Below are 16,030 nucleotides of genomic sequence, written 5' to 3'. Positions count from 1 at the left end.
ATAACTGGTCCCTATTGTCCCCTGTCCTGCCCCATGTGAGTGGCTCCCACCCAAACAAGGGCAGTACCCAAGTATTGTCCTAATAGTAGTGAGGGTTCACTACTACAATCACCTAATATTATCACTAGTTACCATATCTTATATTGGCTACATACGTATATTTGTTACTTTTTTCCTTATTTGAAACCACTGCTAAACTTAAGGAATGCAAAGCGTTTTTTTTCTAAATAACAGTTCAACTAATTGTCATTAACTTGCAGAGATGGCTCAGTGGTTAGCACTGTTTTGCAGCACTAGGACCCTGAGTGCAACCACCAAGGATAACATCTGCTAGGAGTTTGTATGTTCTCCCTGTGTTTGCTCCCACACTCCAAAGCCATACTGATATAGGGTATTTGGATTGTGAGCCCCAATGGGGACCGTGATGTCTGTGAAGCGCTAAAATATGATGGTGCTATATAAGTAAACCATAACTACAGACAGCTTCAGAGGAATGATAATGTCCGGGTCACACAGGCTTTTGTTTTTCTCTTATGAAGAACTGCCTGCAGCTGGGATGAGATGCAGAGAACTTGTGAGAAACTACCACGGCGGGCACGTTGTTGGTGTGGCTGAACATTTAACTACACCTTCCCACCTGCTTGGTCTCCCTCAATCTCCAACCTTCTCTGGCTCTATGAAGCCAGAGCTGTTAATCAAAGAAGGAATGGTGGAGATTGAGGGGGGGAACAAATAGGTGGGAAGGTGCAATTGCATGTTGGCCCGCCATGATGCATTGGGACTTAGTTTGAACAGTCATTCTATGCTGACTTTCCCTTTAACTGTCTGAGACAGAGAAGCACAAACAGAAGAAATTTTTAATCTGCATTAAATCCGCGATGTCTGTCCATACTCCACTGCAATCGCATTTCCTCCTCTTTTCTGCTGATTTGTTGATGTCGCAGTAGTAGGAGATTTCTGTTAGTAAATAGATGGGTGAATCTGGAAGTCCATAGTGAACAGTTGTACAGGTCTTTCTCACAAAATTAGCCTATTATCACAAAGATCATTTATTTCAGTTCATCAATACAAAAAGTGAAACTAAATTATTTAGTCATTACAGAGTGATCTATTACACGTGTTTATTTCTGTTAATGTTGATGATTATGGTTTACATCCAATAAAAACTCAAAAGTCATTATCTCAGTAAATCAGAATAATTAACAAAAAAATACCCACAAAGGCTTCCTAAGTGTTTTAAAAAGGTCCCTTAAGTCTGTTTTAGTAGGCTCCACAATCATGGGGAAGACTGCTGACTTGACAGATGTCCAGAAGGCAGTCATTGACACACTCCACAAGGAGGGTAAGCCACAAAAGGTCATTGCTAAAGAAGCTGGCTGATCAGAGTGCTGTATTCAAGCATATTAATGGAAAGTTGAGTGGAAGGAAAAAGCGTGGTAGAAAAAGGTGCACAAGCAACCGGGATAACCGCAGTCTTGGAAGGATTAGGAAAAGATCATTCAAACATTCGGGGGAGATTCACAAGGAGTGGACTGCTGCTGGGAGTCATTGCTTCAAGCGCCACCACACACAGATGTATCCAGGACATGGGCTACAAGTGTCGCATTCCTTGTGTCAAGCCACTCATGACTAGAGTTAAGCAAATTTGTTCGGGTCCCCGCTTATTCAGCAAGCTATAGTGCTTACCGAATAAGCTACAGTGGGAACCCGGATAGATGAAGCGCGTCGGCTGATCAGCGCCGCAGCTGCATGTGACAAAGTCACAGCACATGCATGGAGAGCCCAACACAAAGGCTCTTCGTGCATGTGCTGTGACTGTTACACAGCAGTGACACATTCAGCTGCGATGCTGATCAGCTGGCATGCTCCATGTATCCGGGGTTCCCGCTGTAGCTTATTTGGTAAGCACTATAGCTTGCTGAATAAGCGGGGACCCGAACAAATTTGCTCAACTCTACTCATGACCAATAGACAACGCCAGAAGTGTCTTACCTGGGCCAAGGAGAAAAAGAACTGGACTGTTGCTCACTGGTCCAATGTGTTTTCAGATGAAAGTAAATTTTGCATTTCATTTGGAAATCAAGATCCCAGAGTCTGGAGGAAAAGTGGAGAGGCAACAATCCCAGCTGCTTGAGGTCTAGTGTGAGGTTTCCACGATCAGTGATGGTTTGGGGATCCATGTCATCTAGGAGCCATGTCATGTAGGTCCACTGTGTTTTATCAAGACCAAAGTTAGCATAGCCATCTACCAGAAAATTTTAGAGCTCTTCATGCAGCTTTTTGGAGATGAAAATGTCTTTTTCCAGCAGGGCTTGGCACTTGTCCACACTGCCAAATGTACCAATACCGGGTTTACACACAACAGTATCACTGTGCTTGATTGGTTAGCAAACTCGCCTGACCTATGAGGTATTGTCAAGAGGAAGATGAGACACCAGACACAACAATGCAGATGAGCTGAAGGCTGCTATCAAAGCAACCTGGGCTTCCATAACACCTCAGCAGTGCCACAGACTGATCGCCTCCATGCCACGCCGCATTGATGCAAAAGGAGCCCCGACCAAGTATTGAGTTTCATTTACTGAACATACATTTCAGTAGGCCAACATTTCGGATTTAAAATTCATTCTTTCAAGCTGGTGTTATAAAGTATTCTAATTTACTGAGATAATGACTTTTGAGTTTTAATTGGCTGTAAGCCATAATAATCAACATTAACAGAAATAAACACTTGAAATAGATCACTCTGCAATGACTCTGTATGAGTTTCACTTTTTGTATTGAAGAACTGAAATAACTTTATGATGATTTTTTTTTATTTTTGTGAGAAGCACCTGTATGTGCCCTCTCAGATGGTGGGGAGGGGAAGGCAGGAATGCTGCAGAATTGTGGAAATGTATGCAAAATGTGCCTAAAAAGTGCTATAAGTTCATGTCTAAGCATAGGCCCATAACCAGTGCTGCGCCTGTGGCTCCTTGCTCTGTTTTGGCTGCCTTTGCATTCTTTTCCTAGGGACATTGGTTGCTCATGATTTACTTCTTGTGTTTTGTATGTGACACTGCTATATGGAGAGAGCTTTTCAAGATTTTTTTTTTTTTGAGACAAGTGGAACATTTCTGTAGCTTTACCCTTTCCCTGAACAGGCCATCAAGCTGTTCCATGGGGGGGGGGGGGGGGGGGGGAGGATTCTTTTGCAGCATGTCCTGCTGTGCAGTGCTGTCTCTTTAATTTCTGGTGGAAGGTGCAGCCTCTGCTCCAGGGCAGCCCTGGCTCAGCGCCCTCATGGTGACGATCTCTGACAGAATCTGAAAGTAAAAGGCTGCGCGGCTTCATGGGATTTCAGACTGTGAAATGAAATCGTGAACTGTTCGGCTTCTGCAGAAAGTCACGCTGGGCACTCGCCATTAGGCTGGTAATAAACCACACAGGTCTGTGCCCCTTTATCCGCAGCAGCCATAGTCTCATACAGATTATGGATTTTTCTTATAAATTACAGCTAGTTTTCTTATTGTTTCATAGTTGCAAATGGCTGAGAATTGCTTCTAAGAATGTGACATTCCAGTGCCTGAAGAAGCCCAATATAGTGGCACAGCATAGAACAGCAGCAGCGCCGGTGCCACTCAGATCTACCCTAGAAATAGTCGTCATGTTGTGGGTCACTTGTCTGCATGATCCATGTGTTATGACGCTGTTGATCTCATGTTATTATTTATTTATATAGCACCATTGATTAATGTTCAGTGACATTACTGTTATCTACAGTTTTGCAGTTGGTGATCACTGCATTACTTTCATACTGTGACATCTAGGGCTGTGGAGTCCGGGAGTTGGTGTAAAATGGACCGACTCCAACTGCTAAAATATATAATATATTGGGTACAGTAGTACAATGCAGGATGTGCTGTAAAAGTCTTCGTAAGAATTTGGAAAAGCTATGAAATGTCCTATAAATGTCTGTTCTGCTCCTGATCTAAGGATCTCGTCTTTTAGATGAGATGAATCTGTGCTGCCCTTTGTGTACATGCTCAGTAGTGACCAGTGCTGTGGAGTCAGAAGAGATGAATCTGTGCTGCACGTTATGTACAGGCTCTGTAGTGACCAGTGCTGTATGGTCATAGATGAGATGAATCTGTGCTGCACTTTATGTACAGGCTCTGTAGTGACCAGTGCTGTGGGGTCATAGATGAGATGAATCTGTGCTGCACTTTATGCACATGCTCAGTAGTGACCAGTGCTGTGGGGTCATAGATGAGATGAATCTGTGCTGCACTTTATGCACATGCTCAGTAGTGACCAGTGCTGTATGGTCATAGATGAGATGAATCTGTGCTGCACTTTATGTACAGGCTCCGTAGTGACCAGTGCTGTGGGGTCGTAGATGAGATGAATCTGTGCTGCACTTTATGTACAGGCTCAGTAGTGACCAGTGCTGTGGGGTCATAGATGAGATGAATCTGTGCTGCACTTTATGCACATGCTCAGTAGTGACCAGTGCTGTGGGGTCATAGATGAGATGAATCTGTGCTGCACTTTATGTACAGGCTCTGTAGTGACCAGTGCTGTGAGGTCATAGATGAGATGAATCTGTGCTGCACTTTATGTACATGCTCAGTAGTGACCAGTGCTGTGGGGTCATAGATGAGATGAATCTGTGCTGCACTTTATGCACATGCTCAGTAGTGACCAGTGCTGTTTGGTCATAGATGAGATGAATCTGTGCTGCACTTTATGTACAGGCTCCGTAGTGACCAGTGCTGTGGGGTCGTAGATGAGATGAATCTGTGCTGCACTTTATGTACAGGCTCAGTAGTGACCAGTGCTGTGGGGTCATAGATGAGATGAATCTGTGCTGCACTTTATGTACATGCTCAGTAGTGACCAGTGCTGTGGGGTCATAGATGAGATGAATCTGTGCTGCACTTTATGTACATGCTCAGTAGTGACCAGTGCTGTGGGGTCATAGATGAGATGAATCTGTGCTGCACTTTATGTACATGCTCAGTAGTGACCAGTGCTGTGGGGTCATAGATGAGATGAATCTGTGCTGCACTTTATGCACATGCTCAGTAGTGACCAGTGCTGTTTGGTCATAGATGAGATGAATCTGTGCTGCACTTTATGTACAGGCTCCGTAGTGACCAGTGCTGTGGGGTCGTAGATGAGATGAATCTGTGCTGCACTTTATGTACAGGCTCAGTAGTGACCAGTGCTGTGGGGTCATAGATGAGATGAATCTGTGCTGCACTTTATGTACATGCTCAGTAGTGACCAGTGCTGTGGGGTCATAGATGAGATGAATCTGTGCTGCACTTTATGTACATGCTCAGTAGTGACCAGTGCTGTGGGGTCTGAGTCGTGGATTTGGAGGTTTGGCTTACCGACATGACTTAGGCTGGGTTCACACATAGCGTAACTCTCGCGGAAATTACCGCGAGAATTCCGGAATTCCATTCCGTGGGAAAATCGCATTTTAAATTCCCGCGATTTTCCTGTGGAAAAACTAGCATTTTGCAAGCATAGTTAGCTTGCTGAATGCTAGCGTTTTCCAAGCGATCTGTAGCATTGCTTGGAGAACTGATTGACAGCTTGGTCACACTCGTCAAGCATAGTGTTTGACGAGTGTGACCAACTTTTTACTATTGAGGCCGCCTTTGCGACAATTACTGCGATGACGTCGCGCGAATGACCGCGAGAACGGACGTCATCGCTCGCAAAGGCTTACTGGGACCGGGAGCGTGGAGAGAGGCGGGAAGGCTGCGCGGGATGCTGGAAGGTGAGAATAATATTTTTTATTTTAAATTCTATTTTTTAACAGGGATATGGTACCCAAAGTCCGGAGGACAGTCTCCTCTCCTCCGGACCGTGGGTACCATCCGCAAATGTTCTGCTTACTTTTCGCATGGTGGGCACAGCCACATGCGGGAAGTAAGCAGAACAATGCATTCCTATGGGTGCGGGATCGCCGCGATTCTGCGAAATTAATGAGCATGCTGCGGTTTTTACCGTGAAGCGATTCCGCCGCGGGAAAATCCGCAGCATTAGCACAGCATTGTGGAATCCCATAGGAATGCATGGGATGCTTATTTTTCACTCTTTCACGGCAAAATCGCGCGGTTAAACCCGCCGCGGAAACGCGAAAAAAAGCCACGTGTGAACTCAGCCTTATTCAGTGATTATCGGTGTACTATTACGTGTGGCTAAACCCTGCGCTGTTATCTCACGCCTCCTGTGATGTGACATGACTGCTCTCTCTGTGCCATTGCATCACTTTATGATCTGTGTTCTGACATCACTGGGTTCTGTGTTTGGGATTTCCAGGATCTATTAATGACACTGCTGGTTTTCTATGTTATCCTCTCAGTACTGTGACATCACTGTGTTCTGTGTTGCCTGCATTGCTTGTGCGCTGGGGACATTTCTGCTCATTAGCCAGGGTCAGTGACAAGACTGTAGTATATCGTGGGGTTGTGATTTCGCTCCTTTTGGCCCTGAGGCCGCAGTCACACCTGGATCTGGTGTCAGGTCCATTACAAGGAACTGTTACTCATAGCGACCAATCAGAGCGCAGCTTTCACTTTGTAATTACCGTAAGGGATGAAAGCGCTACTGTGATTGGTTGTGATTGGCAACAAAGACTGTTAGGCAGTTCCATGTCAGCTGCTGAGTGTAGTTGGGCAGTTGGTGAAGTGACTGCTTCTCCGTCCCGTCCGCCTGCACAGGGCCGCGCACCGCTGCGGTCACGGCTCCATTATCCGTTATTATTACAGCGCTGGGGATTATTTCTCCGGTCGGGGAGCTCCGGGATCGTTGTTGTCGGCGGAGGGGCGCCGCACTCATTGTGCTCCGCCTGTGACCCGCATTGTATACATCGCGGAGTCCAGGCCGGGACTTGCTTCCTTCTCTGGCCGGATCTATATCCCGTGCTGTGACTCTGCTGGGGAGGGGGAGGGGCTGCGGTGCTGCCGTCGGAGGGATCTGTGAGCGCTGTGTGTTCCGGTGATGATACGGGGCATCTCCGGGAGCCGCTGGCAGACTCCCCGTCCAGGAAGAGCGTAATCCCGCAGTAACTGCCCACGCCGCTCCCGGGACATGGGACGAGCGGAGGAGAGCGCCTAGCCGGCAGGTGAGCGCTGCCACGTACATGTCGTGTGTCACTCCGCGGCCAGCTGACACTGACAGCCAGAGGGGAGAGGGAGTGATGTCACCGGGGCTTAACCCGTCATGTGCGGCGCCTGTCACAGCGCGACAGCTTAACCCCCCAGTGCCGGCGCCGCTGCTGGGAAACTTGGTGGAAGTCGCATAGTGCACCGTGTGGTGCGGGGGAACTTTCCTGCGTGGGAAGGCGCGCGCCCACAGCGGGGTCCTGGGTGTAAGGGTCACGTGATGTGGGGCCCCTCAGAGGCTGCACGGTGACGATGGGAACACTTGAGCAGCAGTTGGAGTTGTCCCAGGGTTGTGGTGTGTACCGTGCGGCCATCATCGCGCCCCCACACACGGAGCTTCATGGTCTGCAGATCCCCAGCCGTGTTTCATCAGTTTTTTGTGTGAAAAGAAACAAAACCCACCTGCTGGCAGCAGCAACATATGCTGTCTGATCATTGGGGCCCCAAATTCTTGGTGTGAACGGAACAGTAGTGTGCAAACTTACGACTGGCTCCATTAATGTTCTCGGGGACCATTGCGCACTCCGGCTGTGGAGTTTGGGCCTCCCGATCTCTGGTGTGCTGAGGCGTCTCAGCAGCCGGACCCCCGCCGTTGGCTCTGTCACATCTATCCCAGAGATCAGTGGTTCCCAAACTCCAGTCCTCGCGGACCCCAACAGGTCATGTTTTCAGGATTCCCATAGTGTTACACATGTGAGAGAATTCCTGATGCCTTGATGATGCTTCCATCACCTGTGAAATACTAAGTAAATCCTGAAAACATGACCTGTTGGGGTCCGCGAGGACTGGAGTTTGGGAACCACTGCTGTAGATGGTGATCAATGATGCTTAAAGGACAGCTCCTTTGAGGTAAAAAGAGGAAATGCAACATAATAAAAATATATGTATCTCCAGTAAATCCTGCGCTGCAGCAGAGGTCCCAATTTGTTGATTTTTCTACGTCTGTGCCATGCCGTGCACAGAGGAGACCGCTGCAGGCAATCACTGGCCTCATGTAGACCCGTATGGCCTGTGGTTTGCTAACTATTGAAAGCCCCTGCAGCAAAGGCCGGCTTGAGCGGGGCGGAGGGTTATCAGGCGCGTAATGTATTGGGATAGTTTAGTCGTAGTTTTAAATCCCGACCCTTTTTATGTCCTATCTAGACTCTGACAACGTCAAGGATAATGGCACCAAACGTCTTAAGGGTAGATAGATGCCTCTATCTGAGATCCCACAGACAGGTATCCACAGCACCTTGCTTTTTTCCATGCAAATAGCGATCACTTTTATTTGATCTCGTTCAGTGAACTATAAAGCAAGTTGGCAGAGTCAATATGATTTGTCTGAGAAGGGTCTGATGTGTTTCACAGCGCTATTTTTTTTTTCTGTTGCTTAAATTTGGTGAATTTGAGTCACGTTTCAAAAGTTGACGGCGTCAGTGCAAAAAATTGCAGAAATGTTTGTTTAAAAATGTAACACCATTTATTTTGTGTGCATGCATAGCTTAATTGTCTCTAGAGTACAGGTTAACAGAGATCTTGTATAGATCCTGGATCGTTAAGTAGTGCAGAGTTTTGCGCTCAGAGAAAATAATAAAACTCTGAGTGTAGCTTTGGCGGTTATATAAAGCTCTGTAGCTGAGGTGGGTGCCTGTATTTCATTGCAGATCTCTGTAAAGGAGAAGGTTGCTGGCATGCAGAGCTCTGTATGGGAGGAGGGCGCCTAGGACTGGATGCAGAGCTGTGTAGGAGAGGAGGGCGCCTGCACCTGAATGCAGAGCTCTGTATGGGAGGGGGCGCCTGCGCCTGGATGCAGAGCTCCGTAGGGGAGGAGGGCTCTGTAGGGGAGGAAGGCTCTTGTTTCTGGATGCAGAGCTCTGTAGGGGAGGAAGGCTCGTGGTTCTGGATGCAGAGCTCTGTAGGGGAGGAAGGCTCTTGGTTCTGGATGCAGAGCTCTGTAGGGGAGGAGGGCTCATAATCTTTATATAGCGCCAACATATTCCGCAGCGCTTTACAGTTTAACAGTTCCAAACACAAGTCATAAGTAACAACGTTAACAATAGAATAATTAAAGCAAAATAATATGGCCCTGCTCGTGAGAGCTTACAATCTACAAAGAGGTGGGGGAGATACAGAGTACAGGTGTGTGTTTACAATGGTGTATTTACAATGATAGTCCAGCCATCTTGAGGGAGTGAGGGATGGATGGAGATAGTGAATGGGCTACACATTCACACTAACACATAGAATGACTGTGATTAGTGAACGTGATAGGCCGCTCTGAACAAATGTGTTTTGAGGGAGCGCCTGAAACTATGCAAATTGTGGATAGTCCTAATTTCCAGGGGTAGAGCATGCCAGAGGGTTGGCGCAGCGCGGAAGAAGTCTTTAAGTCGGGAGTGGGAGGTACGGGTTAGTGCAGAGGTTAGTCGAAAGTCGTTTGCAGAGCGCAGCGGTTGGTTAGGCCGATAGACAGTAATGAGTGGGGAGATGTAGGGGTGCTGCACTGTGGAGAGCTTTGTGGGTGTGAACAAGTACTTTGAATTGGATCCTATAATGAATGGGCAGCCAATGTAAGGACTGGCGAAGAGCGGACGTGTCTGAGTACCGATTAGCCAGATGGACGATCCTGGCCGCTGCATTAAGTATGAACTGGAGAGGGGATAGTCGAGTAACGGGGAGGCGAATTAATAGAGCGTTGCAGTAATCCAGGCGGGAGTGGATCAATGCTACAGTGAGGATTTTTGTTGTTTCCATGGTGAGAAACGGGCGGATTCTAGAGATGTTCTTTAGGTGTAAGCGGCAAGAGCTGGCAAGAGATTGTATATGGGATGTGAAGGAGAGATTGGTGTCAAACATAACACCCAGACAGTGCGCCTGCTGCCAGGGTGTTATTGTGGTGCCACCCACAGAGAGGGAAATGTCAGATTTAGGGAGGTTAGTAGACGGCGGGAGCAGAAGTTCAGTTTTGGAGAGGTTGAGTTTCAGATAGAGAGCGGACATGATGTTGGAGACTGCGGACAGTCACTGGCGTTCTTTAGTACAGCCGGGGGTAAGGTTGGGGAATGACGTATATAGTTGTGTCATCAGTAGTGTTGAGCATTCCGATACTGCAAGTATCGGGTATCGGCCGATACTTGCTGTATCGGAATTCCGATACCGACTTCCGATATTTTTTCAATATCGGAATTCGGCATCGGAATCGGAAGTTCAGTTGATTGACGGCCTGACGTCATCATGATGCGCGGTGTGTGCGCATCATGATGCGCCGTCATTTCGGGCCTTCCGGGGGTCTCTGCCGGCCTGCCGGGGGGCTGTGCCGGCCTGCCGGGGGGCTGTGTGGACTGCCCGGGGTCTGTACCGGCCTGCCGGGGGGCTGTGCCGGCCTGCCGGTGGTCTGTGCACCCTGTGGGGGTCTGTACCGGCTTGCCGGGGGGCTGTGCCGGCCTGCCGGGGGGCTGTGCTGATGTCCGGGGGTCTGTGCAAGCATCGTCCGATGGGACTACAAGTCCCATCGGGCGATGCCTGCTACCATGACAGTGATTGACACATTAGCCAATGATGGGACAGTAGTAGTCCCATCATCCGGCTAATGTGTTAAATGTTAAAAAAAAAAAATAAAAAAAAAAAAAATACTACATACATACTACATGCATGCTACATACATACTACATGCTACATACATACTACATATATACTACATACATGCTACATACATGCTACATACATACTACATGCATGCTACATACATACTACATGCTACATACATACTACATGCATGCTACATACATACTACATATATACTACATACATACTACATACATGCTACATACATACTGCATGCTACATACATACTACATACATACTACATACATACTACATACATACTACATGCATGCTACATACATACTACATATATACTACATGCATGCTACATACATACTACATGCTACATACATACTACATATATACTACATACATACTACATACATGCTACATACATACTGCATGCTACATACATACTACATACATACTACATGCATGCTACATACATGCTACATGCATGCTACATACATACTACATGCTACATACATACCACATACATACTACATACATACTACATACTACATATATACTACATGCATGCTACATACATACTACATACCACATACATACTACATACATACTACATACATACTACATGCTACATACATGCTACATACATACTACATGCATGCTACATACATACTACATGCTACATACATACCACATACATACTACATACATGCTACATATATACTACATGCATGCTACATACATACTACATGCTACATGCATGCTACATACATGCTACATACATACTACATGCTACATACATACCACATATATACTACATACATACAATACATTCATACAATACATACATAGACATACAGTACATATAACATAGAGTAACATACTTACCAATACTTGTCACATTGTTCCCCGAAGCCATTGTCTTTTCCGGAATAAATATTAACATAACAAACCACAAAAATACTCACCCACGATCCGAAGCAGTCCACGAGTGTGTCCCACGACGATCTTGGGTAGAGAACTGCAGCATCAGATGATGCTGCCGTTCTCTACGGGCTGCAGGAATCCAATGACGGAAGGTAGGTATCCTTCCGCACTGTATTCCTCCGCCACTTTAAAAAAAAAAAAGTCCCTAGTCTCACTTTATGCCATTGCTGTGTGGGAAATTCCCACGCAGCAATGGCATAAAGTGAGACTAGGGACTTTTTTTTTTTTAAGTGGCGGAGGAATACAGTGGGGAAGGATACCTACCTTCCGTCATTGGATTCCTGCAGCCCGTAGAGAACGGCAGCATCATCTGATGCTGCAGTTCTCTACCCAAGATCGTCGTGGGACACACTCGTGGACTGCTTCGGATCGTGGGTGAGTATTTTTGTGGTTTGTTATGTTAATATTTATTCCGGAAAAGACAATGGCTTCGGGGAACAATGTGACAAGTATTGGTAAGTATGTTACTCTATGTTATATGTACTGTATGAATGTATTGTATGTATGTAGTATATATGTGGTATGTATGTAGCATGTAGTATGTATGTAGTATGTATGTAGCATGCATGTAGCATGCAGTATGTATGTAGCATGCATGTAGTATATATGTAGTATGTATGTGGTATGTATGTAGCATGCATGTAGTATGTATGTAGCATGCATGTAGTATGTATGTAGCATGCATGTAGTATGTATGTAGCATGCATGTAGTATGTATGTAGTATGTATGTAGCATGCATGTAGTATATATGTAGTATGTATGTAGCATGTAGTATGTATGTAGCATGTAGTATGTATGTAGCATGCATGTAGTATATATGTAGTATGTATGTAGCATGTAGTATGTATGTAGTATGTATGTAGCATGCATGTAGTATGTATATGGTATGTATGTAGCATGTAGTATGTATGTAGCATGCATGTAGTATATATGTGTTATGTATGTGGTATGTATGTAGCATGCATGTAGTATGTATGTAGTATGTATGTAGTATATATGTAGTATGTATGTAGCATGTAGTATGTATGTAGCATGCATGTAGCATGTAGTATGTATGTAGCATGCATGTAGCATGCAGTATGTATGTAGCATGCATGTAGTATGTATGTAGCATGTAGTATGTAGCATGCATGTAGTATATATGTAGTATGTAGCATGTAGTATGTATGTAGCATGCATGTAGTATATATGTGTTATGTATGTAGCATGTAGCATGCATGTAGCATGCATGTAGTATGTATGTAGTATATATGTGGTATGTATGTAGCATGCAGTATGTATGTAGCATGCATGTAGTATATATGTAGTATGTATGTTGCATGTAGTATTTATGTAGTATGAATGTAGCATGTATGTAGTATGTAGTATGAATGTAGCATGTATGTAGTATGCATGTTGTATGTATGTAGCATGTAATTTTTTTTTTTTTTTTTTTTTTTACATTTAACACATTAGCCGGATGATGGGACTACTACTGTCCCATCATTGGCTAATGTGTCAATCACTGTCATGGTAGCAGGCATCGCCCGATGGGACTTGTAGTCCCATCGGACGATGCCTGCACATCCCCCCGGCAGGCCGGCACAGCCCCCCGGCAGGCCGGCACAGCCCCCCGGCAGGCCGGCACAGCCCCCCGGCAGGCCGGCACAGCCCCCCGGCAGGCCGGCACAGCCCCCCGGCAGGCCGGCACAGCCCCCCGGCGCCTGCACAGACCCCCTGGCAGGCCGGCACAGCCCCCCGAAAGGCCCGTACAGACCCCAGAGAGGCTGTACAAGGGCAGGAAAGGGTTTTTCTTATTCCGATACCGGAAGTCCCATAGACTTGAATGGGACTTCCGGTATCGGAATCGGCGATACCGATACTTTTTTTAAAGATCGGCCGATACCATCCGATACGATACTTTGAAGTATCGGACGGTATCGCTCAACTCTAGTCATCAGCATAAAGATGGTACTGAAAGCCAAATCTGCTGATGGTCTGTCCAATTGGGGCCGTGTAGAGAGAGAAGAGAAGGGGGCCAAGGACTGAGCCCTGAGGTACCCCGACAGCGAGAGGAAGAGGAGATGACGTGGAGCCAGAGAGCAAAACACTGAAGGAGCGGTCAGAAAGATAGGAAGAGAACCAGGAGAGAGCAGTGTCCTTAATGCCTAGTGACTGGAGGCTAGAGAGTAGAAGATGGTGGTCAACAGTGTCGAAAGCTGCAGATAGGTCAAGAAGAATGAGCACAGAGTGGTCACCGTTACGTTCTGCTGTCAGAAGGTCATTGGTCACTTTGAGTGCAGTTTCAGTCGAATGTAGGGGGCGGAAGCCGGACTGTGAAGGGTCTAGGAGGGAGTGAGTGGAGAGGTAATGGGTAAGGCGGGAGTAAACTAGGCGCTCCAAAAGTTTAGAGATGAAGGGGAGATTGGAGACTGTTCTGTAGTTTGTGCAGGATGGGTCGAGAGCGGGTTTCTTTAGTATTGGCGTAACAATGGCGTGTTTGAAGGAGGATGAGAAAATGCCCGAGGAGAGTGAGAGATTACAGATTGCAGTTAGAAGAGTTGTGACGACTCGAGAGAGAAACTGGAGGAGATGTGAGGGAATGGGGTCGCTAGTGCATGTGGTCGGACGAGAGGAGTCTGGAGACTGCTTCTTCTGTGATGGGATCAAATGTGGAAAGTGAGCCAGGGAAGATGCAGGAAGGGATGGGAGTCACAACACTTGGTGGTTGGGAGCAGATTTCCTGACGGATATTATCTATTTTTTTCTGTAAAGTGGGAGGCCAGGTCATCAGCACAAATGTCTGTGATAGGGGCTTAAGCTTTTGGCCTGAGGAGGGAGTGAAAAGTGTCAGTTTCTTGGGGTTGTTGGCTAGTGAGGAGATCAGGGTGGTGAAGTAGGTCTGTTTGGCGAGGTGAAGGGCAGTGTTATAAGTTCTTAACATAAATTTGAAGTGGATGAAGTCTTCTGGTGTGTGAGTTTTTCGCCATAGGCGTTCAGCACTCCTAGAGCATCGCTGGAGAGGTTGAGTTTGCGATGTGAGCCAGGGCTGTTTTACTCTGTGCTTGGAGGTTCTGAGGGTGAGGGGAGCTACTTGGTCAAGGGTGTTTCTAAGAGTGTCGTTGTAGTGATCAACAACCAGATCAGGACAGGAAAAAGAGGAGATTGGGGACAGTGGTGAGTGTAGGGAGTCTGAAAGTGTCTGAGGGTTAATGGCTTGTAGATTTCTGACTGTGTGGTAGGTAGGAGTGAGCTGGGGTGGGTGAGGATTTGTGTGCGAGAAGGAGAGAATGTTGTGGTCAGAGAGTGGAAGCGGTCAGTTATTTAGGTGGGAGATTGAACAGAGCCGGATAAAGACAAGATCAAGGGTGTTACCGTCCTTGTGTGTCTCAGAGGTTGAAAGCTGCGAGAGGCCTAGAGAGGTGGTTAGTGATAGAAGCTGGGATGCAGATGTGGAAGTAGGGCTGTTAAAGGGGATGTTGAAGTCTCCCAGGATAAGAGTTGATAGTTCTGAGGACATGAAGTACGGCAGCCAGGCTGAAAAGTTGTCAAGGAAGTGGGTGGCTGAGCCTGGGGGCCGGTAAATGACTGCTACTCTGAGGGAGAGGGGATGGAAGAGCCTGATGGTGTGGACTTCAAAAGAAGAGAATGAGAGTGATGGAACTGGGGGGATGACTTGGAAAGTGGATAGTGGGGACAGGAGTATGCCGACTCTGCCACCATGTCTGTTTGTGGGTCTCGGGGAATGAGAGAATTGTAAGCCACCATAGGAAATGGCAGCAGGAGAGACAGTGTCAGAATCCTGAATCCAGGTTTCAGTGAGGGCCAATAGATTAAGAGAGTTGTTCAGAAAGTAGTTGTGCAGGAAAGGAAGCTTGTTACATACAGACCGTGGATTCCAGAGGGCACAACTGAAAGATGGAGATGAGGGAGTGCAAGTAATATTAATAAGATTATTATGGTTTCGATATGAGGTAGGGGTTGAGGTTGGGGGATGGTGGACCAGGGTTGGGGAAGATGTCACCTGAAATCAGTAGGAGTAGGAAGATAGAGCAAATAGTTGTTGGAATTGTAAGTAGTTTTTTCTGCTATGTGTTTGGGGAAGATGGGCTGAGGTTTCTAAGGAAGGTGAGGAGTGCATGGGAGCTGTACATGGGAGAGGGAAGTATAGAGGGGCTGATGTGTATGAGTCGTGATGGAGGAGCGATGGGGCGGTGAATGTGGATGGCAAGGGAGCACAGGAGGATAGAAGTAAAGCCCCCGTTACACACTGCGATATCGCTAGCAATATCGCTGTAAAGTCACCGATTTTGTGACGTTGCAGCGATATTGCTAGCGATATCGC

The 16,030-nt window shown here is 46.6% G+C and overlaps 1 protein-coding gene across 6 annotated transcripts in view; it reads left to right on the top strand.

The window, feature by feature from the left end:
* Positions 1–16,030, top strand: part of KMT2C (lysine methyltransferase 2C) — a 312,840-nt gene that overhangs the window by 30,636 nt on the left and 266,174 nt on the right. Inside the window, exon 1 of one of the 6 annotated variants that reach the window (XM_073581568.1) lies at positions 6,779–7,123. The exons of the other annotated variants lie outside the window; for them this stretch is intronic. The gene's annotated coding sequence lies outside the window, so the exon portion shown is untranslated. Of the gene's footprint in view, positions 1–6,778; positions 7,124–16,030 lie in introns of those variants that run through there. 6 annotated transcript variants of the gene reach the window in all.

The sequence above is a fragment of the Dendrobates tinctorius genome, unplaced genomic scaffold (genome assembly GCF_039654945.1).
Source record: "Dendrobates tinctorius isolate UK_male_01 unplaced genomic scaffold, ASM3965494v1 ptg000070l, whole genome shotgun sequence".
In the NCBI taxonomy this organism is placed as follows: domain Eukaryota; kingdom Metazoa; phylum Chordata; class Amphibia; order Anura; family Dendrobatidae; genus Dendrobates; species Dendrobates tinctorius.
This window is presented reverse-complemented; position numbering and strand designations above follow the sequence as displayed.